This window comes from Cyprinus carpio, chromosome B22 (assembly GCF_018340385.1).
Source record: "Cyprinus carpio isolate SPL01 chromosome B22, ASM1834038v1, whole genome shotgun sequence".
NCBI classification, from domain to species: Eukaryota; Metazoa; Chordata; class Actinopteri; order Cypriniformes; family Cyprinidae; genus Cyprinus; species Cyprinus carpio.
Genome location: NC_056618.1, coordinates 12,251,943 through 12,279,506, shown reverse-complemented (window position 1 = coordinate 12,279,506; position 27,564 = coordinate 12,251,943). Strand labels below are relative to the sequence as shown.

General features: G+C 35.5%; 2 protein-coding genes across 10 annotated transcripts in view; one reads left to right on the top strand and one right to left on the bottom strand.

The window, feature by feature from the left end:
* Positions 1-27,564, top strand: part of LOC109103223 (NLR family CARD domain-containing protein 3-like) — a 1,793,396-nt gene that overhangs the window by 955,358 nt on the left and 810,474 nt on the right. For 4 of the 9 annotated variants that reach the window (XM_042748650.1, XM_042748644.1, XM_042748645.1 and 1 more), the window contains one exon: positions 7,677-7,783. The exons of 1 other annotated variant lie outside the window; for it this stretch is intronic. The gene's annotated coding sequence lies outside the window, so the exon portion shown is untranslated. Of the gene's footprint in view, positions 1-844; positions 963-1,284; positions 1,388-6,910; positions 7,134-7,676; positions 7,784-27,564 lie in introns of those variants that run through there. 4 more of the 9 variants (XM_042748643.1, XM_042748659.1, XM_042748648.1 and 1 more) reach the window with 4 other exon arrangements.
* LOC109070511 (ribonuclease inhibitor-like) overlaps positions 1-27,564 on the bottom strand; it is an 862,999-nt gene that overhangs the window by 523,261 nt on the left and 312,174 nt on the right. The gene's annotated exons all lie outside the window — the stretch shown is intronic.

The window sequence follows — 27,564 nt, the reverse complement described above, 5'->3', positions numbered from 1 at the left end:
AGGTTTATAAAATGGAAAACAACCAGAGGTCAGCAACGCTACAAGTAAGGTGAAATGTAAAAAAGGGCTTGTAATAAGATGAATATTCATATTTAACTCTGTAAAGAAAGCATTTTGATTGGAGCATGTAAATTACCAGTTTGGACGTGGTAGGTACGTTTTTAAAACGTTGGAGACATACGAACGTGATAACAATGTTTCTGCAACGCTGTGAAAAACTACTTTATAACGTCAAAAAAACCCAAAAAAACTAAATTTGTCATATTAAATACGTAGCAAAATGTTCTTAAAGAAATCTGTAACAAGACAGTCTTTAAAGCTGCGGTAGAAGATTGTATTTAAATTAAAATAAATTATGTATTGGTTTAATTTTCTATAGTATGTGTTCAATTATAGTTCTGTGGCTTAAACCAGCATCGAATGTTTGTCTCATCTGTAACAAGACACAACCATTGAAGTTGTGTAATAAAACTGTGTGTTATAAATTAATTTATTTAATATTTGATTTTTAAATTCAAGTCAAAACAACTGGAAAACAAGACTTGAAAAAAAAAAAAAAACGACCTTTTCACAACGTGAAAAATAATAATAATAATAATAATAATAATAATAAACTGTTTTACAACGTTGTTGTGTTTGCTGGGTATATTTAGGGTTTTTATCGAGCCTGATGGAGGTGAATGGTGTTTCTCAAAAAGAAAGCTGCATCCTAACATTCAGATGATCAGTACCGACTCGTTTTCTTTCAGTTTATTTTCGTGAATTTAAATCTGTGCATCCTTCCGTTTGAGACCCACCCAGAGATAAGATTCGACTCTGATTCCAAACGCCTCGGGATTTCCCACATTCCAGCATTTCCCACATTTCCCAGCCCTGCAGCGAGGACACTACTCAGATAACAAGAGAGAAAGCGTAGCTCGTTGGATTTGATCCGTTTTTTGTCCTAGAAAACATTTGTACAGGTAGGCTATAACTTTAGCACAGACTCTACTATATTTAACACTCGCGGACATTGTTTTTCTATATTTAATCCAATCTGATCCGTCTGAGAGATATGAGAATTAATTGCTGACAAGCGACAGGCATAATGTTTAAATACTTATAAATTCTCTTTTATAGTGGACAAGACCGCGAGTATGTTTTCAAAGAGGAGTTATTTAACACAAATCTGTTTCTGAAAGTTTTTTTCGTATTTCCGCTTCTGTGTTATGCTATTGTTTTTGTGTCGCGAAATCGAAAGTATTTTTTATTTTTTTTAATACAAGAAATTGGATGAAAATATACAATCACCTTCAGGAGAACATTAACAAATAAAAGAAGATAGAAGTCAGAAAAAAAGAAGAGAAGAACTAAAACACAATAAGGGGGTATGCAGCTTACAATCAAGGTAAAAAATATAATAATAACAATAAAAATAAAAGAGCAATAAAGGAAACCTATTTAAGCTTAATCAGAGTCAATAGAAATACATTTTTCATATAAATCCAAAAACCTGACACATTTTTTATTGTTAGTCAAACAAAGAGATGTGAGCAGTGTCAACCTCAATCAGTAAATGTGAAAAAGTAGGAATTGAGCCCATAAAGTTTTGCTTATGGATGAAAAATTTGCAGAACAAAATAAAAAAGTTGAATATATACTCTTTAGATTTGTTGGCAGAGTCAGAGTAATAACAAATAGTATCTTTCAAGCTAAAAGATTGTGCAAAGATAGGGGGTTTGTTTACATGGGAATACAAGTCAAGCCAAAATTTCTGAATAAACTCACAAGAATATAATAAATATATTAAGGTTTTCTCTTCATTGCCACAAAATGTGCAGGTACTAGGAATATCAACATATTTAGAAACAGTTGAGTTAACAGGATATATTTTATGCAGTATTTTAAAATGGACTACTTTGGTCTTATTAGGAAGAAAATATTTATGAGGCAACAACCACGCTCTTCTCCAAACTATATTATTAATTAAGGCAGCCCAGTGGGATCTACCTCCATCAAAAATACCTTCCGAACATGTTTGTTATTACATTCATTCTCATAAATACAAATCCCACCAAAAAAGACAAAGCCAACCATCAAAAAAGCCAAATCCTTTATATCTTTGTGGGCGTATAATATATGGCCCTTAACCAGATGCATTAAACCTGAGGGAATAGCTCTGAGAACATTATTATATTCTTTGAAAGGAATAGGAAAGTTATGGACAGTCATGAAGTGTTCACACGACAAGGTATTGCCAAAATCGATAAAGAAAAAAATATAAATCAAATCTCTATTAAACCAATTAGTGAAAAAAAGAGATTTGTTCCTAACAGTTATATCCATATTATTCTACAAGAGAGTTTTATGTGGTCAGAAGTTGTGAACGTAACACAACTTCCAAGCAAGAAGAGCCTGTTGATGAAAATTAGCTAATTTAACCGGGAGTTTATTATGCATATAATTACATTTTAAGATAAAGGGAGACCTCCAATTTTATTGAATATATAATTAGGAATAAAGAACCATAAAGAATTTGGATTTATCAAACATCTTCTTAGCCAGTTTATTTTAAACGTGTAAATGGTGTTATGAAAGTTTATAGCTTCAAGTCCCCCATCACTTCTACAACTTGATATCACTGCTTTTTTAAGTTTATGAGACCTGTTTTTCCATATAAAGTCGAAGAGAAGTTTATTAACGAAGCGAGAAAGACCTTCCGCTTTAGAGAGGAGAACCCTACCATAAAGAGAGAGGTCTCTTTGTAGCCAAAGATTAAAAATATTTTGAGTCTTCTTTAATCTACTAGAAAAATTAAGTTGTTGTCTGGCTATTAAATTTTTTGATACATAAATATCTTAATACTTTATTGTGTCTTTAACTGGAATACCCTGAATTAATGCATCATCACATTTATGCAGTGACATTATCTCATATTTGGACAAATTTAGCTTTAACCCAGAAGCACACGAGAATTGTTTAATTATCTGAATGGCTATAGAAAGTTTACTTTTATCTTTTAAAAAAAGAGTGGTGTCATCAGCTAGCTGAGAGATTTTAACTTCCCTATCAAAGATGGAAATACCTTTAAAGGGGTCATGAAATGAGAAACCAAATTTGCCTTGATCTTTTGGAATATAAGAGGTCTTTGTACCATTAAAACGTCCTGCAAGTTTCATAGCTTAAGACGCCCTCCCCATTATAAACGAGCCATTTATTTAATCAAGCTCTAAATACAGCTCGTTCTGGATCCATGGTAAGAAGTGACGTCACGGTGCGAAATGAGGTTCCAACCATTTGCATATGACCGCCTCCAGCACAAGACAACTACGCTCATTTCGTATCGTTGTCGCGCCGCGCCCCTCACAAGTGTTCAGTCGACGTACAGCGAGTTGGTCTGTGTACAGGAAAATTACAATGCCACGCAGATGTGCTCAAACATATAAGGTTTTATCATTGTAAGAGCCATCGCTTCGAATGCATCACCCGCTACTAAACAGTAACGCTCAATCCACAAATGTTCTGGCTGGTGATGTTAATAATTGATCCATAGGCACTGTCGTTAGCCAATCATAACAGTGGGCGTTAACACTGAACTCTTAAAGGGGAAACAACCCAAAAACAGACTGTTTGAATCAAAGTATGAGAAACAGGGTGGGAAAATGTCATAATTTTACATTTTAAAAGTTTTTTTTTTTTTTTTTTTTTAAAAACTATAGTAATACTATAATTGCACCTAGGGGACCATAATAATAAAATAAAAAACCCATGTCATGACCCCTTTGAAATTCTGATTATGCATAATACTTAATGATAATTCAGTAACCAAAATAAATGAAAAAGGGGAAATCGGGCGACCCTTTCTGACACCACGTTTTATAGAAAATCTTTGTGAGGTGAACATATTAACTATGACAGAGCCGGTAATTCCTTTATAAAATATTTCAGTTATATTAGCAAACGAAGATCCGAAACCAAACAATTTAAGAGATTGCAGAAGAAATTCATGCTCAATGGTGTCAAAGGCCTTATAAAAGTCTAAGAAAAGTATAATAGCATCAGATTTCACAAATTCAGCATAATCCAATAAATCTAAAACAAGTTATTACTAATGTGCCTGCCTTTAACAAAACCTGACTTTGTTTCTGCAATAATATGATTAAGCTTAAATTTTAATCTATTTGTGTATACCAAGGCCAATATCTTATAATCAACTGTAAGAAGTGTAATTGGTCTCCAATTATCAATTAAGAGAGAATCTTTCTCAGGCTTTGGGATAAGGGAAATAATACCCTGTTTTATTGATGAAGTCATTTCTCTCTGAGCAATGCATTCACTATACATGAGAAGCAAAGGGGACTGTATTAAATCCCAGAAATTAATGTAAAATTAAATTGAAATTGAAAGTGGCTTCACAAATATCCTTAAAATCATTATCAATGACAGGAATATGATTCCTAATTGTTTCCAAAAAATTCTCACAATTATCCATATTCAGTTCAGAAGTGTAAAGGTCATTATAAAAGGTTAATTAATTTTGGATCTGTGCACCTGACACCATTATTATTGAGAGCCGTCAATGAATTTTTTCCTGCAATTCCTCTTCTCTAATGCAAAAAAAATAACTGGAATTGGTCTCTCCTTCCTCAAGTCTTTTGCTCTAGATCTAATAAAAACCCCTCTAGCCAAGTCCAAATAAGCTTGATTAATTTGAAGATTTAACCTTAAAGAGTTCGTTTTTTTGTTTTTTTTTTTTGTTTTTTGCAATACTATATATATATGCATATATATATATATATATATTTTTTAATAGTTCATATATATTTTTATTTTTAGAGGTTTTTAAATCTTTACTTCGTCTAATAGCAATCTGCCTAGCCTTATGTTTAAAAAATTCCCATTTCACTTTATAACTGTCCTCAGTTTTTTTTTTTTTTTTTTTTTTTTTTTGAGAATATACCTGAAAGTAAGTTTTTAATACTATCATTAAAGGAAACATCTTTTAAGAGTGAATTATAAAATTTCCAATAACCACGTAACCTAGGAATTTTATCAGTATTGCTACACAATTTTAAACTTATTTGTTTATGATCTGACAGGAGCGCAAATGAGTGAGATATATATTTTACAAACTGAAGAGCTGAGCAATAGAGCAAAAGGAGGTCAATTCTTGATTGGAAGACCTATTTCAGATTAGATCAAGTGAATTTGTGTAAATCAGGGTGAAAAAACGCCATGTATCAGTAAGAGAAAATTCTGCACATAATGATAAAATGTTGCTATTAAAATGAAGACCATCGTATTCGTTACCTCTGAGAGGAGTTCTGTCCAAAGTGCCGTCAACACACTCATTAAAATCACCACCTAGAATAACAAAAGAGTCAGGATATTTAACAAGTGTTTCCTTCAATTCAGAGGTTATCTGAGAAAATAGAGACCTACCCTGTATTATCCGATCGAGAATTACAACCATAAATATTGCAAATAACAAAGTTTGAGTTATCCTGTTTGAGTGATAAAATAATCCATCTCCCTTCGTCAGATGACCTTACCCCAAGTATTTGCCCTTTAAATTTGTGCAAAAGAATTAAAACTCCAGCAGAGTGATTAGAGCCGTGGCTAAAATATATAGTGTTACCCCACTGATTTTTCCAAAATTTTCAAAATTGTTTCCTGAAGAAGGATTATATCAGACTCATTGCTTTTACAGAACAAAAAAACAGCTTTCCTTTTCTCAGCATCACGTAAACCCCTTACATTTAAAGAAACAACAGAAAAGGAGTTAAATTTAAATTCCATTAAACTCCAAAAACAAATCTTACACTTCTTAAATCTGAATAAACAAAATTCTCAAATGAGATAGGAACAATATATAACCGAACATAATCCTTGAGTACAAAATTAAATAATATATTTATATTTCACAACCTTGCATGTTACTCTATTGCAAGTATGCAAAAAGAACTGAATGTCAGTTTGAATACAGAACATCATTAACAATGATAAATAGGCTACAATCCAGCATTTAACGTTAACTTAGTAAGTTCAACAGGAGGAACCAAAAGCGATTTATAATATTTGAGGGTATTAACAATATTTAGTCAATCAGAACGCCCTCAAGAGTAGATCAATGACCAAGTCAAGTCATGTCATCAAAGTTTTAAAACATGTCCACAGAAATAAAGTGCTTAAGAACCATTAACATTAACAATGAGACAAGACTATCTCACATCAACGTTAAATTAAACATTAAAGCGAAGGATCCGCAAAAGGAGGCCTTTTTGCCCTCATCTCTAGCTTTTTTAACAAGAGGCCAAAGTTTCTCTCTGGCGATCCTATCTTCTGGTGAAAGGGCTTCAGTGGGTCACAACTTGTCGAGAAGGAATTTACAGCCTCTGGCAGCTTGCCAAATGGTGTCGCGAAAACGACGGAGTGCAAACAAAATGATGATGGATCTGTGGGAACATCCCCTCTTTTCGGGCCAAGACGATATGCAATGTCAATGGCACCCTCAAGATTATCGCTGATGCCAGGCACGACATTGATAAGGACATTAATAACAACTTTCCGAGCATCCTCTCCATCCTTCTCTCTCATGCCGTGTAATTTTAATGTCCATTTCCAGCTATAGCGCTTGCTTTCTCCAATTTCAGCCTTCAGGGTTTTATTCGCATTTTGGAGCTCCTGAATCTCCGTAGCCACAACTTTCAGAGACTCCTTATGCATTGCTACCTCAGTAACAAGCTGAGTAACAGTAGAGGACATAGTTTCAATCTGCTTAGCCGTTGACCCAGTTGTTATTTCAATTGCTGAAATTTTCTGGAACTTCTGATCGTATTTTCCAGAGAGCTCACGAATGGCCGTCAGAATTTCCATTGAGGTGTTGCTACTATCCATAGGATCTCTTTTCGTTTTCTTTGGTGCAGGTTTTAAGGGAGTTTCAGGTAGGGGAACCGCAAGGAGATCATTCATATCTGGGTGTGAGTCAAACCAGTTGTTAAGATCCTCAGCGTTTCCCGATTAACTCAAATCCACAGAAGAGACGATGCTAACATTCACGTCAGCACTTTTAACAGGCTCCATAGTTGACGCTCGTCTTGTCTCATTGGAAATCTGTCTAATTTTCTTTCTCCCCATCGATAAATCAGCACAAGGTGAGTAATGTGAGTAGAAAATCACTTACACATTTACTGTATACACAAAAATAGCCCGTTATCACGTTTATATAATCGTCCTACTTCAAATTCCCATAACACACCCCAAAAAACGCCCACACATAACACCGCCATCCAACAAAAAAACAAGCTGATATACACTCACAATACAAATTAAAAAAAAAACAAAAAAAAAATATAATCATAACCTTTAACAACATACCGAAATCACAGATAGCCAGACAATGAAAAAATATAAAAAAAAATAAATATAAAAGGATTTGTGTTTGGGACGCAGTGAGCACGGAGACTGTAGTGTACACCGTGAGTTTGAAAAGGGTTATCTTAAATGTATAATATGAATAAACAGTGCTAATAAACGGCTGCTGAGGTAGTATTCTCAAGTGAAGCTAGTTGACCACTTAACAACCGAATAAGACCAGTACATTTGTTTGTAACTCACTTTATTTTATATAGTGTTTTTTGTTGCTGTTGCTGCTAACTCAACATATTTCTTCATCTCATTAACATCATCATCTCCAGGTCACACTGAACAGCAGATTGTTGTCTCAAGCCAGTGCTGATCAATGACAGTTTATCTGCAGTATGTCAGAGAAGAGAGGAAAGATGAGTCTCTCACAGAAACAGAGGTAAGACTGAATCTGCTTTCAGAGAATCATTTAAACACTGCTGCAGTTTCAGAGCTTTTGCTGGAAAAAACTAAACCTAAACAACAAATGCTTTGCAGACTTAGGCAGAGCTTTATATATATATAGATATAATATATATTTATAATATAATATATATATATATAAATGAGTAGCCAATTGATGATAAATATCTGAGAATTGAAAATCAAAATCATAATTTACAGTCACTCTTCAGCACTGGGTCTGTACTTAATTAAATTATTCCACATCACTGATTTTTTTTTTTTGTTTTTTTTTGTTTTTTTTAGGTCATACATTTGATTGTCAGACATTAAAAAATGATTGCACACTTAATTGAAAGTGTTTATATGTTACTTTTGAATGTTTTCATTTTTCCTTTGGTGTGTAATGTATCTTCAAAGTTTTTACAACGGTACAAAGGTCCCTGTCTCCTGTAAAGTATTTATTCCTATCTAACAGAGAACACTGATCCAGAGATGCCTAAAAGGCCTTGACTGAAGTCCCGATATTCATTTCACAAATTGGTCCTCACAATTGTGAAATATAGCGTAATGCTGTTTCAAAGGTTACACAAAAGAGAAGACGAGGCTTCAGTGAGTTTTAGTGGTGTCCGTCATGTTTGGAACGCTGTGTGTTGATGTGAACAGCAAACCCTCTTTGTTTTGGAATCAGTGTTTAGATTTATTAATAACTTGAAAATGCATTGATTTGTTATGAAAAAAGAATACTATTAAACATTTTCATTTAAATTACAACTTTTTTAATGTATAGAAACAACAACATTACAAAAACAAATACAATCTTAATCTGAACAACATAATAGAACCCATATCTGTTAAAGAAAAAAATAACTGAAAGGATTAAACTGGTCCATCTCTTTTGGCATGATATATAACCAGCATGAACTATCTCACTAGTTATGTTTTTTGTATAACTAGCATGAACCACCCACACACACAATCCTGATCATATTTTTATTTTATGAGATTTGGCATTCAGAAATGCAAGCTGCCTTACTTTCGAGGGGCTGATGCTGTTTCTTCTCGAGGTTTGACACTGTGTGTGTGGTGTGTGTGTGATGGCTCGGCCCCTCCCCTCATGCCATATAATTGGTTGACACCTAGTGTATGATTGACAGGAACAGAATGTGAGGCTGATGTAGACAGTCGAAGCGTAATATGTGTACTTTAGGCCTATATAATATTTTTTTGTTCTTCTGAATTAGTCAATTATTTTAAATAAGATAAAATGCATCCATTTTTTCATTATTACATAATGATTTAATTTCTATAGGCTATATATTTTTTTAAAATGGAGGCTTCGGCTCTTTAGATATGCGAAAGTTAGGCTCAGCTCGTTCGTTCACCTACAAAGAGCGGCTCTTAGACTTCGACTCGATTCGAGCTAGCGACCCATCATGGAATACGTTCACTGAAGTTCAATCAATAAAAAAAAAAAAAGCGATGCGTTAGCGATTATAACACTCAAACGGCTGCAATCCTGACATAAAAATCCATTGCAGATGACACTTTTAATTAATTTCACATCACTTCATTCGACACAACCATAGATAACATAATTTTACTGGGGCATTTTGCTCCTTATCTTATTCCCCCCAAATATTTGTTCAGATTTGAATTTAGCAGTTGATCTGGCTCACGTGCTTAATGTTTAATCACTGGTGTGATTGCACGAGACAATGTGTTAATTATCAGACGTAAAATATTATTTTTGGCCTTTGGAATGCGGCTTTCAAATATATTTGGCTAAAAAATCTCACTTTCAATGGGCATAGGCACGTAGTGTGAACAATGTGGTTGACAGTCCCAGGTAATTTATATGTAAAATAATCCAATCGCCCTCTTCCCAGACATTTCTAAGAAACATTTGGCATATTTGACATCAAAACAAATAAAAACTGGTTACACTGAGATCGATTCGGTCGGCGGATCCATCTCGGCTCGTCTTGATTGAACTTCAGTGAACTTATTCCATGTGTTCCATGTGCGGTTCAATATCAACCAATAAGATTCCATAAAAATACGATGTCGCTTTTCATTGGTCAGTCGTTGAAGCCTATTTCTGATTGGTTGTTGCAGTTTGACAGCGTTTATGCCAAGAGCAAAGAGAAAGAATTCGAAGAGAAGAGTACTTTGGCCATCTGAACCATACGGACACAGTCTAACACATACGCTTACTTTAAGTGAAGAGGAGAGATTCGCAGATTGCACTGAACACGGTTTAAGTGCAGGCATACTCTCTGAGCGCAGCCCAGACAAAATTCTTACAAGAGCAACGTGAGCAGAGAGATTCGCTTCTGCACATTTTATCACAGCTGCGCGAGCAGAGAGATTCACGCTCTGCACATTTTATTTCTTGCGCGAGCAGAGAGATTCGCGCTCACACATTATATTAATGTACTTTCGCGCTACAATAATGCGCTCTCGACATTTGACAGGGAAATAACGCCATATTCACAGCAGTTCAGTCAGTGTACTGTTTGAGTAAATTAATTACTCCGGGATATTGGTTTGTTTAAACTCAGAGGGAGTGTCAGCCACATTAAAAAAGTTAACAGCTTAAGTCATTTGTGGATTAATCGCTTATATTGAGACGCTGAACCGCTCCAAACGATTCAGTTCGATTTGGTGAACTGGTTCAAGAAGATCCAGTTACATCGAGTGATTAGCTTCACAACCGGATATCACTACACTACCGGAAGAGAAGACAATGCTGACACAACAGACCCGGAAGAGAAGACAATGCTGAATAAAGTCATAGTTTTTGCTATTTTTGGACCAAAATGTAATAAATGTAAATAATGGGCAAACTAGATATCATTTAAAATTAATACAAATATACATAAAACTTACATTGTAAATTAGTGAATGTATTTAAAGGGAAATGTAAAAGATTTTTGTCTCTTTCTCAGACTCGTTCACTGAACACAGGTCATTGTTCATTATATTCATTGCTATAGATACAAGATATTGTATGAGCCAGCTGTGTTTCTCAAAATGAAGTAGAAATTGAGCAGGATGAGAAAGCAGCGCTTCACTTGACTGTTAGATGATTCCTTTATAGCAGACCTGATGAGTTAGTGAACTAGTTTGTGTTCAACTGGACTAAACAAACTCCCATTTGACACAAAACCTCTTCAAATGAGACTGAAGTATCTGCTATGGTTCTCTCTGTTCTTTGTGTCATCAGTGTAAGATCAGGCTCACATGTGTCCAGCTCTGTGTCTGTGAAGAGTGACTGGTCAAAAAGATGGTCTGCCACCGAACTTCAGTGAGAAAAAAGCATCATCTATCAAAAGGTATGACATTATAGCATTATATTAACTAATTTCATCACTGTGTTTTTTTGATAGATGTTGACTGAATAAAAAAATAAATCATTGAACACAATATATGGTGACTTTTATTGAAATCTGGAGCTTATTTCCAGTAATACAATTATATAAGCAGCCATTACGAGGCATAAATTCAGCATTATACAAACAGAGTAGGTTCAGGTTCACTTTATTTGTACCCATGGGTAGACTAGGTTTGCAAAGTTATGAGTTCTCACATCTTTCACATTTTACAGACACCACAAACATTAAACAACATGTATGATAAAAGTGAAAAAAAATTAGACTGAAGTGCACTGTGTAATATTGTTTATGTGTTCGGCATCACTAAAAACCCCTAGAGCTGAAATAATAATAACAAAAAAATAATGTGTGTCCTAAGAATATTCTTATCAAACTGAGTGATAGCTGCGCACAAAGCTGTTGTGTTATACCGCTTAGTCTACAATACGTCTAGAAGGCAGAGTAGCTCATGCAACAACCCATTACTCGAGCATAGGGAGAACAAAATGCACAGTAGATTCTCTGTTTTAATATACCATTTAAACATTTTTAAACTGACCTGTGTCCAGGGGGGCGCCGTAGAGCCCCTGTGCCACGCCCGTGTCCAGCCTCTGCAGCCTCCTAATGGCCACAGATCTAGAGGTGTTGTGCAACATTTTCAAGAGTTTTTGATCATGGTTAAGGGCCCCAAAAGCCCACAACTTTGACGAAAAATAAGAATACTAAACCCTAATAGCCAAACTTCCTGTTTGGGCGGAGCCTATGACATGCAGAATGAAAGTTGTTTGGCTTGATGAGATCTATATGTGTACCCGAGTTTCATACGTCTATGTGCACAGTTGTATGATATATGGCCCTCCATATTCCAGGGTGGCGCTGTAGAGCCCCTGTGCCACGCCCGTGTTTCAGTCAGTCTCTGCCCGGCCCTAATGGCCGCAGATTCCAAGGTGTGTGCCAATTTTTCATAGAGTTTTTTGAGCATGTTTAGGGCCCCAAAAGCCCCCGGATACAGCTTTGTTTCACAGAAATGAATTACAATTTACATTATTATTCAAATAGAAAATAGCTTTAAAATTTTATATTTGTAATATATACTTCATAATATTACTGTTTTACATCAAGTCCATGCATCCGTTTGATAAGCATAAAAGAGCCTTCTCTTTCAAGAAACCGTACTTATTCCAAACGTTTTTTGACAGTCAGTGTACATTATCTGCAATGTATTTGGACACTTTAGATAGAAACAGTCAGATGATAGATATAGTAGGATAGATAGATAGATAGATAGATAGATAGATAGATAGATAGATAGTCATTCATACTGGAAAGCAGCCTTTGGAGTATCTCATTCCCAGCTGCCAAGCCACTCCCTAGCAACCAAACAGAGTACCCCTAGCAAGAGGGTCCTCACACCATCTCGGTGTGCTCCGGGCCCTATAATAATGTCCTAAGACCTATCCTTATTCAACTGAGTGATAGCTGCTGGCACAAAGCTGTCTTTTATACCGCTTAGTTCTACAATACGGAATACAAATCTACGTCTAGATGGCAGAGTCGAATCATGCAACCAAACATTTTAAAGGCATAGGAGAACAAATGCACAGCTATATCTCTGCTTTAATAAACCATTTTTACAACATTAAAACTTCATGAATTAGACTGAAGTGCACTGTGTAATATTGTGTCTTTGTGTCATTAGTGTAAGATCAGCTCACATGTTTCCAGCTCTGTGTCTGTGAAGAGTGACCGGCTCCGGTCAAGATGGATAGATAGGCACCCGAGAGACTTCGTGAGAAAAAAGCCATGCATCTACCAAAAGGTATTTAATGTTTTTTCTTAATGTTTGGTTCCACATGGACTGCTAGAAAGAAAATATTTCATTGAATATGTGTCATGAATCTCTTCATAATTGTTTAAATATTTATCAGAGTTTTTCATTAAGATGCTAAAAGCATCAGCAAGAAAATTAAAATGATTTGATGTGAAGTATATATTTTGTAAATTTTGGTGCATCTAACATAACATTATTAATTCCACCAGCCCCTGTGTTGTTTGCTTTTAGGACAGAAAATATTACAATGAGAGACCTAATATTTACCTAAACTTACACTTAAATAGATCCTATACTTTAACAGTGTGAACTTAAACAGCTATTGCTTTCTGTCTTTGTTAAAAAATATATTTGCAAACTGTTTCTTTAATAGTGTCCCTGAAAATTCAGTACTTAATTTTATTCACTAATAGGGTTAAATATGAGACATTAGATTCAGACGCCCAGACTCACAGGAACTACAAGAACTTCAAAGACACTCTCCTGCAGATCTTCCAGGTAGAAAAACACATTTTCAATAATGTTAACCTGATTTATCGTGCTAATTAGTTTTCTTTTAGGAACACACAAAAATGTAAAAGGAAAAACTTATTTTTTGTATTATTTCTTTCTTTAGGATCTTGAAAGCAAAATTATCAAATTTCTGAAGAATGAGCTGCAAAAGTTTAAGAAAATATTACAAAAAGAAAACTTAGACTACTTTGTGAAGGATTTTAATGAGAACAGATGCAGAAACAAAGAAGCAGCTCTTGATCTCACGCTCTACTTCCTGAGAGAGATGAAAGCAAGATGAAGCTGCTGATACTCTAGAAGGGTAAGAGACTCGTGATCCATCTGTCACCTTGTGCTTATAAATGTATTGGAGAAAAATAGTTTTAACTAAAAGGGCTAAAAGAAAAGTTTTTTTCATCCCTGTGTTCTAGATGAAGCTGTTCTTCATTCATCAGCTAAAGTGTAGCCTAAAGAAGAAGTATCAATTTGTGTTTGAAGGAATTGCAAAGCAAGGTGACTCTACACTTCTGAAGAACCATCTACACAGATCTCTATATCACTCAGGGTTGTAGAGTGAACAGGTCAATACTGAAACATGAGGTGAGACAGGATTGAAGTTGCTTCCCAGACGTCATGAATCACAGGAGATTAGCAGGGTTGAGTGCTCAAAATTTGTTGAAGCATCTGAACAAGACAAGCAGATCAGAACTGTACTGACAAAAGGGGGAGTTGCTGGCATCGGAAAATCAGTGCCTCTGTTCAGAAGTTTGTTCTGGATTGGGCCGAATCCGAAAAGAAAATCAAGATATCAGCTTCAATATTTCCTCTTCCATTTAGAGAGATGAAAGACTTAAAGAAGCAGAAAAAAACTAAGTTTGATAGACATTATAACTCAGTTTTTCCCAGAGACAAAAGGACTGAACCTTACAAAAAGAAAGCAACTCAAAGTCTTATTCATTCTTGATGGATTGGGATGAATGTCGACTTCCTGTAAACTTTAAGGATAAATGAGACGTGGTCTGATGTTTCATCACCAGCCTGCTCTGGATGTTCTCCTGACGAACCTCATCAAGGGAAATCTGCTTCCTTCTGCTCTCATCTGGATCACCAGCAGACCAGCAGCTGCCAGTAAGATTCCTCCTGACTGTATCGACCAGCTGACAGAGATATCCAGACGAGGATTCAAATGATGCACAAAAGGAGGAGTACTGATCAGAAAAAGAATCACGGATGAGAATCATGCCAAAGAGATCATTGCTCATGTTAAACAATCAAAGAGTCTCTTTATCATGTGCCACATCCCAGTCTTCTGCTGGATTTCAGCCACTGTTCCTCCAGAACATTTTAGAGGAGAAAAGAAATAATGTTGTGAAAAAACAATCAGGCTGATGACTGCCTCCAAAACACTGCAGGAGTCAATATACTGAAGACACTCCTAAGACTCTGACACCAAATGTACCCACACTTCCTCAGATTTCAGATCCAGCAGAGCAGACGAAAGTATGATGGAGAAACATACACCAGATGTTTCCTGGGATAAAGATGCCATCTTTTCACTGGGGAAACTGGCATTTGATCAGCTGGAAAGAAACAATGTGATATTCTATGACACAGATCTGGAAGCCGTGTGGTATTGACGTCTATAAGGCAATCAGTGTACTCAGGCATGTGTACCCAGATCTTTAAGGAGGAAACGGGGATCGTTCTTGGTACCATGTACTGCTTCGTTCACTTGAGCATTCAAGAGTTTTATTGCAGCTCTTTATGCACATCTGTTTCTAGACATCAACAAGAAATATGTGTTTGATCAAGACTCTACAGAACAGGAAAACAAAAGTGGAACCATGATTGATTTGCTCCAACTAGACTGCAGTGGACAAGACACTAGAGAGTGATAAGGGACACCTGGATCTTTTTTCTACGATTCCTCCTTGGTTTGTCACTCCAGTCCAATCAGAGACTCTTACAGGGTCTGTTGACGCAGAAAAATGGAAATGATCAGAGCAAAAAGGAAATAATTCAGTACATCAAGCAGAAATGGTGAAGCTAATCTGTCTCCAGAGAGATCCATCAATCTGTTCTACTGTCTGAATGAACTGAACGACCAAACTCTGGTGAAAGACATTCAGACCCACCTTAGCAAAGGAAGTCTCTATCATCTGCTGATCTTTCACCTGCCCAGTGGTCTGCTTTGTTGGAGTGCTTTGTGTTTGTTGACATCAGAGAGGAGGAGCTGGAGGAGTTTGAAACTTCAGAAATTCAAGAAATCATATGATTGTCTCATTAGATTATCAGCAGTCATCAAAACCTCTAAAAAGGAGCTCTGTAAGTTATTTAAATATATTTTGTCATGTTTTCTTCTCATTTTAAAATTACATTAATCTACATTGATACTAGGGATGAAACGGTTTAACTTTTTCACGGTTCGGTTTGTATCACGGTTTTATGGTCATGGGTTTCGGTACAGTTCACAGTATGTGCGTATATGTTTATGGAAAAAAACTATACTTTCAAACAAAAGTAAAGAAATAAGAATATTCTATCTAACTACAAGAAACAGCAAAAATAAATACAATGAAGATACAAATAAAAGATTTGTAAAAGATTTGTAAAAGATGCAAATAAAATAAACAGTAATTTTCTTTTATAGCTTAGGTAGGTCTATCATTAGTTTTTAAGGTACAGAAATGGAATAAAGTAATCAAATGTAAAACAGCATTGCATATTTGACTGTATAAATTAAAGATTAATCTTTATTAAGTTACAAAAGCTATTCAGTTAAGAGCAGTGAGTGATTTCTCTGTTGTTGCTGTTCGATTAATATTAAGAGAATGCACTGATACAGTACGTTCAGCCGGCTATGTCTGCTGTATGATACTTACCAAGACATTGCATTTTGACATAATTTTTGTGTGAATTTCTCCATTCAAACACAATACTTCAGAGAGAGCTTAATATTTGCGCGTGTTCTGAGACGTGGGTTTGCACACTTTGGATGAGTGCACGCACAAATCTTCTCACTGCTCGTGCGAGCTCGCGTCCTCTAGCTCTTAAATGTTTAAACTGGCAAAGCTAAAATGAGTTTAGTTTAAACACAGATATCAACGTGTGCTGTTCAGGTCTCACCTGTGTGCGCTATCAGCATCCGGGTGATGAATGACTGCTCATAATCAAGCATACGGCATTCGCATTGAACAAGAGTGAATGGTTTGTGCAGTTTTTTTTTTTCTTTTTCTTTTTCCTCATGGCTGTTGTTGTAATGTACTGGGAAGCTAGAATGCGCATCCATCAGCAGAAACATACATTAGCCGAACCCTGTATATTACAGATGCGTTGTCAGATTTAAGTTGAACCGCGGTCCTAGCGCGTGCCGAACCGTTTGTGGAGAACCGTACGGTTCGATTTTTTTTCCCGTGAACCGTCCCACGCCTAATTGATACATAGCAGGTTTGGACACCCCTGATCTATAGTGATTATTAACCATATACCAATTGTAACTATACTGTATATCTATTTTCCTTTGGAATTAAAGTGCAATGCTATTTTATTAGATTTACATGGGTTTTATGTAAAAATTTCTATTTTCAGCAAAACAAGCTGTTTAGTTAGCTACAGAAGAAACACATCATGTTATTATAAAACACATTGTTCCATAGTTATTTCTACTCCAATATGCAGTTCAACTTCTTAAATCTTCTGCTGTAAAGGAGATCTACTCTTGCATAACCTAAATGCATAAATGAGTAACCTCCAGATTCTCCACCTCAAGACACTCATCAAGATAATAGAGCAGCACTTTTAAATGTAGAACTCATCGCTATTAATGATATAAACCTATTATTAATTTACATATTTTATTAAGTTTTATTCAAGCATTCTAGTTTGTTTTATGTAGGAAATTTGAATCAATACAATTCTAATATATATGCTGTATATTTACTGTTCATGTAAAAGTAATTGCTATAAATTTATTTTTTGTATTTAACAAATGTATTATATGCATCTAACTCTGTGATTTTATTTATTTTTCTTGTAGGTTAAATGATTGTGACTTAACAGACAAAAGCTGTCCAGCTCTGGCTACAGTTCTTGGATCAGATACTAATCTGAAAGAACTGAACATGAATAATAATAATCTGCAGGATTCAGGAGTGGAGCTCCTCTGCACTGGCCTGAAGAATATTAATTGCAAATTAGAGATACTGAGGTAAGTTTTTGTATCAATCCCTAGTATTTGGTTAGAATTCAGATCCATCTGTTAACATGGACCTAGATCATTTGCCACATAACTGAGGACAGAACTACTTCAGCTCAGTCAAACAAGGCAACAAGACTAAATATCTTTTTGCTTATATAGTAAATGCATCTTGATTTAATCATTTTTGGATATTTTAACTAAAAAAAAGACAAAGAAACTAAGTAAGATAAGCCTTTTTTTATTTGCCGTGCAGCTGGGAAGTAATTTGAAATGTAGCTATAGTATCATGACTGATCTTGCTTTGCTGGAAGATTAGACAAACCATGCGCTGTGCAGAGAACGTGTTTTCAAAGAGCGCTGGTCTGTTTAGTGAGAGCACAGAATGGCTTCTCAGTCAGTACTGCTTTCTTTTTCTATGATTTCGGTGAGGACATTATACATTCACGTGATTTTATAAAGGGAGGTGTTGTCACCATATATGGTGTATTGGAGGGGCGTTCAGAAATGCAAATGACCATGAACCTCGTTTTTTTAAGTCTAGATCTAGGCACGATGAGTAGACAGAGATCACTGGATCTCAATGTTCTACACGAGTGAATCAGATCGCTGCTCTACTGCAAGATAAACACTGTACACTCTACACACTGATGTACGTTTTTTCAATGTTACAAGGACATTTTTAAATTCTTTCTGCTGGTTTTTTTTATGTTTCTTTTATAAGAGACCGCTGACTGAAAAAAACATAATGTGACTTTTGTAATGTGGCTATCATTAACATCATCAGTATTTGTCAACTGTCAGCTAAAACATACTGGTAAATATTCAGATTAAACTGAAGTGTTTTCTCTTTATGCAGTCTGAAGAACAACTGTATCACAGAAGGGGGGTGTCATGTTTCTGGGCTGCAGCTCTAAATTCAACCCCCTTCAAATCTGACATAGAGCTGGATCTGAGTGAGAAATAAACTAGGAAACCCAGGAATGAAGATCATCTTGACTCTGTTTGAAAATGTACAGTGTAGACTGGAAAAGCTGAAGTAAGTATTTTAAAAGTGTATCCCATTAATTACCCAGACTGCAGTGACCCACCACAGTTTCATAAATTTGAAAATATTTTACACTTCTCATCAGAACTGCACAATTAATCAAAATAAACTCGACATTGTGATATGGGTTAGTGCAGTTATCAAATCACAAAAGTCTGCAATTTAATTAAAAATACAGTCTGCAGTGCCACATGCTTAGGAGTGAAGTGTATTTACATGTGAGCAGATCATGAGTTCGTGTCAATAAATCTTGTTCTTCAACAAGTAACCTCTAACATTTAGCATTAGCACACACTGTAGAAGAAGCGCCATGTTTTTAAAATTCATATCTATTGTTTTCGATGTGCATTCAAACACTGGTGGCATCACTCAAAATCTGTCAGTGGCTATTAACTACAACACAACTCGCATAGTTTCCCATTAAAAAATGTACTGGGGGAAGTCATAGCCTAATAGTTAGAGAGTTGGACTTGAAACCCAAAGGTTGCAGGTTCAAGTCTCAAGTCTGGCAGGAATTGTCTGTTGGGGGAGTGAATAACAAGCACTCTCTTTTACCCTCAATACCACGACTGAGGTGAGACACTTGAGCAAGGCACTGAACCCCCAAAGCTCCCCCCGGGCACACCGCTGCATCTGAGGGTTGTCCCCGCTAAAAATATGATTAAAAACCATGCTGCGTATTGTAAATAACAATGTTTTTTGTACTTTAAATAACCTTTGTAAGTAGTAAAACAATGCAAACAATGCAAAAATGTGTTTTAGGTTTATAAATATTTTGAGTCTCCCCTCCCTTACCTCACAGTGCTTTGGCCCAAAATGCCTGCTTTCCTCTTTTACATCACCTCAGTGTTGCAGAGTTTGTGATTTTCCTGCGGAGTTGGGCTACTTTAACACTGTTGCCACTGGTTGAAGCGACCCCAATAACATGATATGAATGCAATTTTTCCAGGTAACCCCCCTCGAAACGTGATTGGGCTAGTTTTGGGCTAGTTTTGAGGAGCAATTGGGCGGGTTTTGTTGCGAAAACCCAGCAACCCTGCATCACCTACACAAACACACACAGTCACACATAAACACACACACACATAAACACACACACACACACACACACACACACACACATGTCAGTGAGCGAGAACAAAGTCAATAGTTGTGGACAGTGGTGGACTGGGACAGTAAATCAGGCCGGGAATTTGACTCCACCCCAGGCCACCTCTGTTGCTGCAGTCACCACCACCCAATTCATGTGTCCACCAGACTGCTAAACTCTTTGGCTCTTTCAATTGTTTGAACTGGTGATACTTAAAAAAATAAATCAAAATCCTTAGACTGTGGACGGGCAAACTAATCAAATGGAGTATCAAGGCATTCACTGTCTCGAATCATCTTTCCCTGAATCCCTCTCTCTCTCACTGTGCACATCGAGTTTCTCTGCAATATGAAATAAGCACTTTCAATAATCTATATTAATTATGCAGCCATCAATTGTATATGTCCAATGATCACAGCCCTCCAACTGATGAACTTATAAATCATAAAAGCACATATTTTTCTAAGAGTATAGCCAGCATGTTTAGTTTTGCTTATAGCTTAAACTTTACCTGAAGGTTCGTGCTCTGACTCAAAAGCTGAACTGTCCACCCCCTCTTGTTCAACAGCAGGAGCACTTTCAGCACTATAGTGCTACTGTTGCTTCCTTTGTCACCTTCAAAATAAATAAATAAACATTGTAGACTAGGCTACATATTGTAGGCTAGAAATGGAAAATCTGGTCAAATTTGGCACTAAAAAATACTGTATCCCCATATGTAAAACAGTGTGCTAGATTGTCATTAAGATGCTCTTTTAAAGCTTCTATCATTATATATGTTTGTAATATTTTTTTGAGAATAGATTTTATCTATTGTAAGTCACTTTGGATAAAAACGTCCGTCTGCCAAATGAGTACGTAAATATTAGGGGTGGAACAGTTCAACTTTTCACAGTTCGGTTTGTTTCACAGTTTTAGAGTCACGGTATGTGCTATGTTTATGGAAAAGCGATACTTTCAAAAAATATATATTTTATCATATTATTAAGAATACTACAACCAAAAGCAAAAACAAAAAAATATAAAAAAAAATACAAAAAAAAAAAAAAATAAACTCACATTCTTTTAGGGAGGTCTATAGCGGTAGTTTTTATGTACAGAAATTGAATTAAGTAAAAAAGTAATCAAATGTAAAAACAGCATTGCATCTTATACTATAAATTAAAGATTATTCTTTATAAAGTTACAAAAGCTTTTCAATCAAAAGCAGTGACTGATTTCTTTGTTGTTTTTATTCGATTAATATAAAGAATAACAAAACTGTTACTTTAAGAGAATGCACTGATCCAGTGTTCGTATTAGTATTGAACAAGAGTGAATGGTTTTCCACGTTTTTTTTTTTTTTCTTCATCGCTGTTGTTGTAATGTCTGGGAACCCAGAATGCTCATCCATCAACAGAAACATATTAAAACAGAAAACAAACAGACGATTAACACTATTAACAGCAATTATGCAATCAAACTTATAGCAAAATGTGGTAGTTCTGTATGTTGTCTCTGGGTTAGCATCATCTGAGGTAGGGCTGGGCGATAAATCGATTTTATCGATTAACTCGAATGTGTAGTTTACATCGATTTGTTTGAATTAAAATCGGTTTTCTTTTTAACATCTGCCGACGCTCCACTCAGGGCTCCCGTAGTTCCGAATGGGCTCAACTCTCCCCCCGCGCGTTTGCCATAGAGACATGAGAGCGGAGCGGAGCGCGGTGTGGAGCGTTGTGATTTTGACTGGAGCGAGGAGCGCATTTTTTAAAAGTCGGAGCGTCGTGGTTTTCACTCGCGCCAAGAGCGCTCCACCACTGCTACATCACGAGTACAATTCATGCCAACGGCCCGTAATATAACTGCATATTTAGCAAGAATTCACATGTTAAACACATTTAGCTATAGCTTTATACAGATGGATCTCTCAGATCAGAAGGTTATAAATGACAGCAATAGCCAAGCGGGAAGTTACAGGCTAGTTCAGGAGTTTGTCTGTTCCTTTTACTGAATATTTTTTATTTTAACAGATACAGCACATTCACACGCAATCGCTTTCGCATAATGCATTCAAACAAATGTAATCTTACAGTGCTACTACATCATCAGATGATTTGCAACTGTAGTGTGGTGACATAAAGTATATACAGACTTTTAGCGCAGCGGGGCGCAGCAGGACAACTCTCGCTTCCGGTGTAGACACGGTTAGACAGTGTTTGCTCTATTTACAAATAATATATATTTAATAATAATTATAATAATAATAATAATAATAAAAACCTAAACCAGTGGCATTAAAAGATGGAAATATAGACTAGAAAATATATTTACACTTGCTCTGTTCTACGTCCATGACACTGACTCACAGCGGAGTTGCCAGTTTTAATCTGAACAGCACTTAACGCCGAGTGTGCACTTGGATGGTAAATAAAAAACTTTAGGTCTTTACAGCACAAAAACAAAAAAAAACTTAAGGTCTTTCCTTTTTTTTTTTTTTTTTTTTAATCATCTTGTCTGTTATAAATTTGACTGGTAAATGATAAAGAATGATATCCCCTTTTTTATTGCATTGCATTGCATATCAGGGATGACAAATTGATAAAAAGACATGCTATTTTGTGCCTAGATATAACTTTTGATACTTTGCGGTAAAAGTGGCTCTCTGATTCTATTTCCCATGAAAGAAACAAAAACACATAAAAACTGAAACCCTTACAAAAACAAACAAACTTTATACTTTATGATAAGAAATTTATTCAATATTTTATCTTATTCAACTTTTTCACTCTTTTATCATTTAAATCTAACCCAATGGCAGGGCCTGCCATCTTGTCTTTTTGGCTTGTTGTTTCTGATTGAACTTTAACCTCAAGGGTGAAATCCAGATCAAATCCCAGAAGGTAAAATCAAAACAAAATAAAGTTAAAACTTGTTTTGAACAATTTCTTTCTCATCTGAATATTAATTTTAAGTAGGGGGGAAAAAATCGATTTAAATCGTAAATCGGATTTTTTGTGAAAAAATCTGGGATTTTTTTTTTTATTTATAAGAATTATTGTGATACTCAGGTCCTCTGAGGGGTTTGGCATCATCTCTTCTCAGGTGTTCTGGATCCAGACTGGAGCTTGTGTAAATCCTAGTTACCACGGGATGTAAATCCCAGCAGAAACAGAGAAACAAACAATAGAGACACTAATTAGTGTAGCTGCTGTTCCTGCCAAGTAAAATTAATTAGTTTAACCCAAGCTAAAGAATAATTAATTATGAGATGCATTATTTGAATGCTTGGCCAAAGAGGTGTGTTTTTTAATCTAGATTTAAACAGAGAAAGTGTGTCTGAACCCCAAACATTATCAGGAAGGCTATTCCAGAGTTTGGGAGCCAAATGCGAAAAAGCTCTAACCCTCCTTTAGTGGACTTTGCTATCCTAGGTACTATCAAAAGTCCAGCGTTTTGTGACCTTAGGGGGCGTGAGCGTGATGGGTTGTAGCGTGGTAGAAGACTAGTTAGGTACACAGAAGCTAAACCATTAAGGGCCTTATAAGTAAGTAATAATAATTTTGTACTGATAATAATGTCATCAAAGATGCCATTTGAAGCTAAACTCAGATGTTTAAATGTACAAACTATGGATGAAACCTGCTATGATTACCCTACTTTTAAAGCATAAATGACATTTTAACAATAGGTCTATATAATATTCATATAGGGGACATGTTGTATTAGACCTACAGTTAAATCATGAAATACTATTTAAACCTATAAAACATTTTACGTTACATTTAGCCTACCTATTTTATGGCACAATTCTGATTTTTTTTTTTTTTCGTGCAAATGCAAGTTTATATCTCCTAAGTTCAGACTTTATAACTTGATTTACCTCAACATTTGCGAGTTTGGCAATTCTGAGGGGAAAAAAAAGCCAGGGGCCTCGTGTATAAAACTTTCCATAGATTTCATCCTAAAAGTGTACGTACGCACAAAAGCTAGATTTGGCGTACACACAAAAGTTTTCCAGATTTATTAAACCATGCATATGCCAAAACCTGCACAAAAATCCTTTTATAAATCCCTGTCAGAGGAAGATTGTGCGTACGTGCATCTTCTCCCCAAAATCACCATATATGGAGCGTACAATGCCTACATTTTACTATGCATAACTTCATCTGCACCTAATTTCCATGCGTATTCCCATCCACGTGACCATGTTTAACACCGTCAAAGGTACAAGACGTTAGGAAAATATGACATGCAGACTAAAGGTGCTATTTATATGGTACAAATTTAAATTGCTAAAAATTCATTCACTGTCCTTGGTCTTTTTTTTCGAATAAATGTATCAAAATGAATGTAAAAACAAAAATTGTATAAAATACTTCTCAGAGAATATTTTTAGAATAGAGTGGATCTCTTTTCCACTGGCAAAAGCAGTATATAATAGTTTTAAAAACAAATCAAACGCTTTAGGATATTTAAATATGCTATAGTAGAATCAGAAATATGGTGTGTGTGTGTGTAAATAAGTGCACATAATTGTCTGACGTGGGCTTCACTGACAAAATATAAAAAAGAAACGTGCAAACCACCGAATCCAGCGGTGTCTGCCACAATACCGAAATAAGGGCACATTGTTGATGTTCTTGCTAAAAATATTTTCTCTTAACATGAGATCTGCAGTTTAAAGAAAACATTACTGGGTGCCTAGCACTCATCACAGTCATTAAAACAGCATGAAAGAAGAAAAGTGATAAAAAAACAGCGCATCAGCTACAAATGTTTAAATATCTAAATTCATATGTTTTGTTTAAACTTTTGAATAATGACTATGTATGGTCACATGCTTAACTCCATCCATGAGCAGAATATTTTATCTAAAAGTGTATATTGAAAGAAAAAAAAAGAGTCTGGAAATCATTACTTCACTATTACTCCAGTACTAGACAGTATTGCACATATTTATGCCAAGTTTATTTTTGTATAAATCCCTATATGTACGTGGAAAATTGCTTACGCACATTTCTATGCCTGTTTTGTGCATACGCAACGTTTATACATGAGGCCCCAGAAGTGTGGGATTATAAAACTCATGATTCTGAGCCGAGGGGAAAAGAGAGAACGAATTGTGCAAAAAAAAAAATCGAAATTGCAATAATCTTGGAAAAAAGTCAGAATTTTGAAATAAAAACTCAGAATTTACCTTTATTCATTTATTCCATGGCTTGCACAGACTGCTACGTTAAAACTGGCATTTTCTGCCACCAGATAGACTCCGCCCACAAAAAAACGTCATCACTGTTTGCAAACACTGAAATTGATCTATTATCCCCCCCAACTGTTAGAGGAAATTTACACCCCGGTTCACAGTGTGTGTGTATTCATTACTGTGTGTGTGCACTTGGATGGGTTAAATGCAGAGCACAAATTCTGTGTATGGGCCACCATACTTGGCCACATGTCACTTCACTTTCACTTACTGACATTCACCCTTAGCTGAAGATTGGCAGCTTAGTTTTTTTTCAATGAGTTTCATTCAAAGCTAAATTGATGCACTTTGTTCATTCTTTAAGTGAACTTTTGGCCAGCGCACTAGTGATTAGATTCACTGTTGAAGCTTGAACATCAGAATCAGGGCCGTTGCTGGCCAAATTAGGTGCCCTAAGCAGAATTTTATTGTTGTGCCCCCCCCCCCCCCTCCCCAAATTATTATGGAAGTAGAACAAAATAAAAGGAAAGAAATAAACTACCATAGGGGTCAAAATAGAACTTTAAATAAAATATAAAGTAAAACTAACTGTAATTAAATTTAATTATTTACAAAATTTTAGCTAAACAGTTTTGCCTATGGCTGTGATTGTAATAATACAGTTGTCATAGTCTCAAGAATTCAGAATGGACAACAAAAAGAAAATTTTACTTCAATTAACCAAGGATTAGTTTTTTGTAAGTGTTGTGATGTCCACAATGTTTTTGTGTGAAGAAATTATAGAGGCTAGTATTTCTATCGCAAAAAGGTGGCCAAAAATTAAAGATTAAGTGGATATTTGAATTAAATGTTTGGTCAATATTAAACAAGTATTTGTTCATCTTGTAAGTGTTACAACAACAATTGTCAGGCCTTTGGCGCCCTTTGTATACATTTGTAATAATAGCCTATGTGAGGTACATAAATTGTTTATTTTGTATTACATTTTTTTTTTATTTTAACAGTGTTATTCAATGAAACCATATAATTATTATTAATTAACCAATCATTATTGCTTCATTGTTTTTTTATAATTCATTTTATGGCATTAAGGTTGTTCTTCGCTTGGGTCTGTTTTTATTACCACAAAAATATTATCTGAATACTTTGTAAACTATTATTGCGCAGCGATTTGAAGTATCAAAGCCAGGGTTAATTTGTAGTTACCATTGCTACAAGAACCATGTTTTTTTTTTTTTCGTAGTAAAATTATGGTTAATTTTCAGAAGGGAACATGGAAACTCTATTAAGGCAGATGCGGCGGTTATATTATCACCGACATTAAAACACGTTATTAACTTAATGGTATCAAAATCCCAAAAAGTTTCACAGGATTGTAAACGTAAACTACCTAAAAGTGATGCATGGGCTTCATCTTGGGCTTTTTTTCTTTTTCTTATCTCGGCGCCGGGACTACTGTTGTCTTTTCGCAGGCATAGTTTTCCATCAGTTAATGATCATTTGCAGTCAGCTGACAGCTGAGGTGAGAGCGAGCATGCGCGCGCAGATGCGGGGATGGCGCATCACGTGTGGCTTCGCCTGTCTATCGTGTCTTCAATGTAAAATTTATTTTTTTTTGATTAATTATGTAATACATGTTTAGTTTCGCATGTTTACGTATACATCTATGTTAAAGTGTAACTACACCCCTGGTCAGAGCCTGACTCACACCACTGGCCAATATGTAAAAAAATTGCTGAAAATGCTTGCAACGGTCTTTGGCTGTACATTGACAGGTTTTTCTCAGTTACTTGAAAAACATTTCTTGGAGTAGGGGTGCTTTCTTCAACACCTCGAAAAGTTTTCAGGTCCAGCACAATTTAAGCTAAGGAATACGGAATGAGGAGCTGTGTTCTCTAGGAATTTTAATGTCTTGGAATCTTCATATAGCCTTAGACTTTGAAGTAATATCGTTATTTATTCTCTATAGCTTCTCTACGCTTTGAGGAAAGATCTCTGGTGCCATTGCCATTTGCTACACTCTCGAGGGGGTTGAGTAATTTTGATTGCAACTGTAGGTTATAATTGTGGAAAATTAAAACTGCAAAAATTAAAAATTGCATTTGTTGTAGTTTACGTTCACCATTATATAACTTTACACAGCTTTACTGTGAAAAGAGTCCATTCAGGTCAAAATTCCCATAGTGCATCTTTTTTATTTTCTTCATTCTAGAACATGTACTTGTGTGACAATCTGTATTATAATGAAGAATAACATCTTTTTCTAATAGACTTTCAGACTGCAGTATCAGTGAAGAAGGTTATAAAGCTCTGTCTTCAGCTCTGAGATCAAACCCTTCACACCTGATAGAGCTGGATCTCACAGGAAATGATCCTGGACCATCAGGAGTGAAGCAGCTCAGTGATTTACTACAGGATCCAAACTGTCAACTCAAGACTCTGAGGTGAAATGTGATGAAATAATGAAAAATAAATGATACACATGTGAATTATTTATATTATATATAAATATTATTTCACTAATTTAGTAAGGTATACAATTTGTTGCATCAAAAATGTTC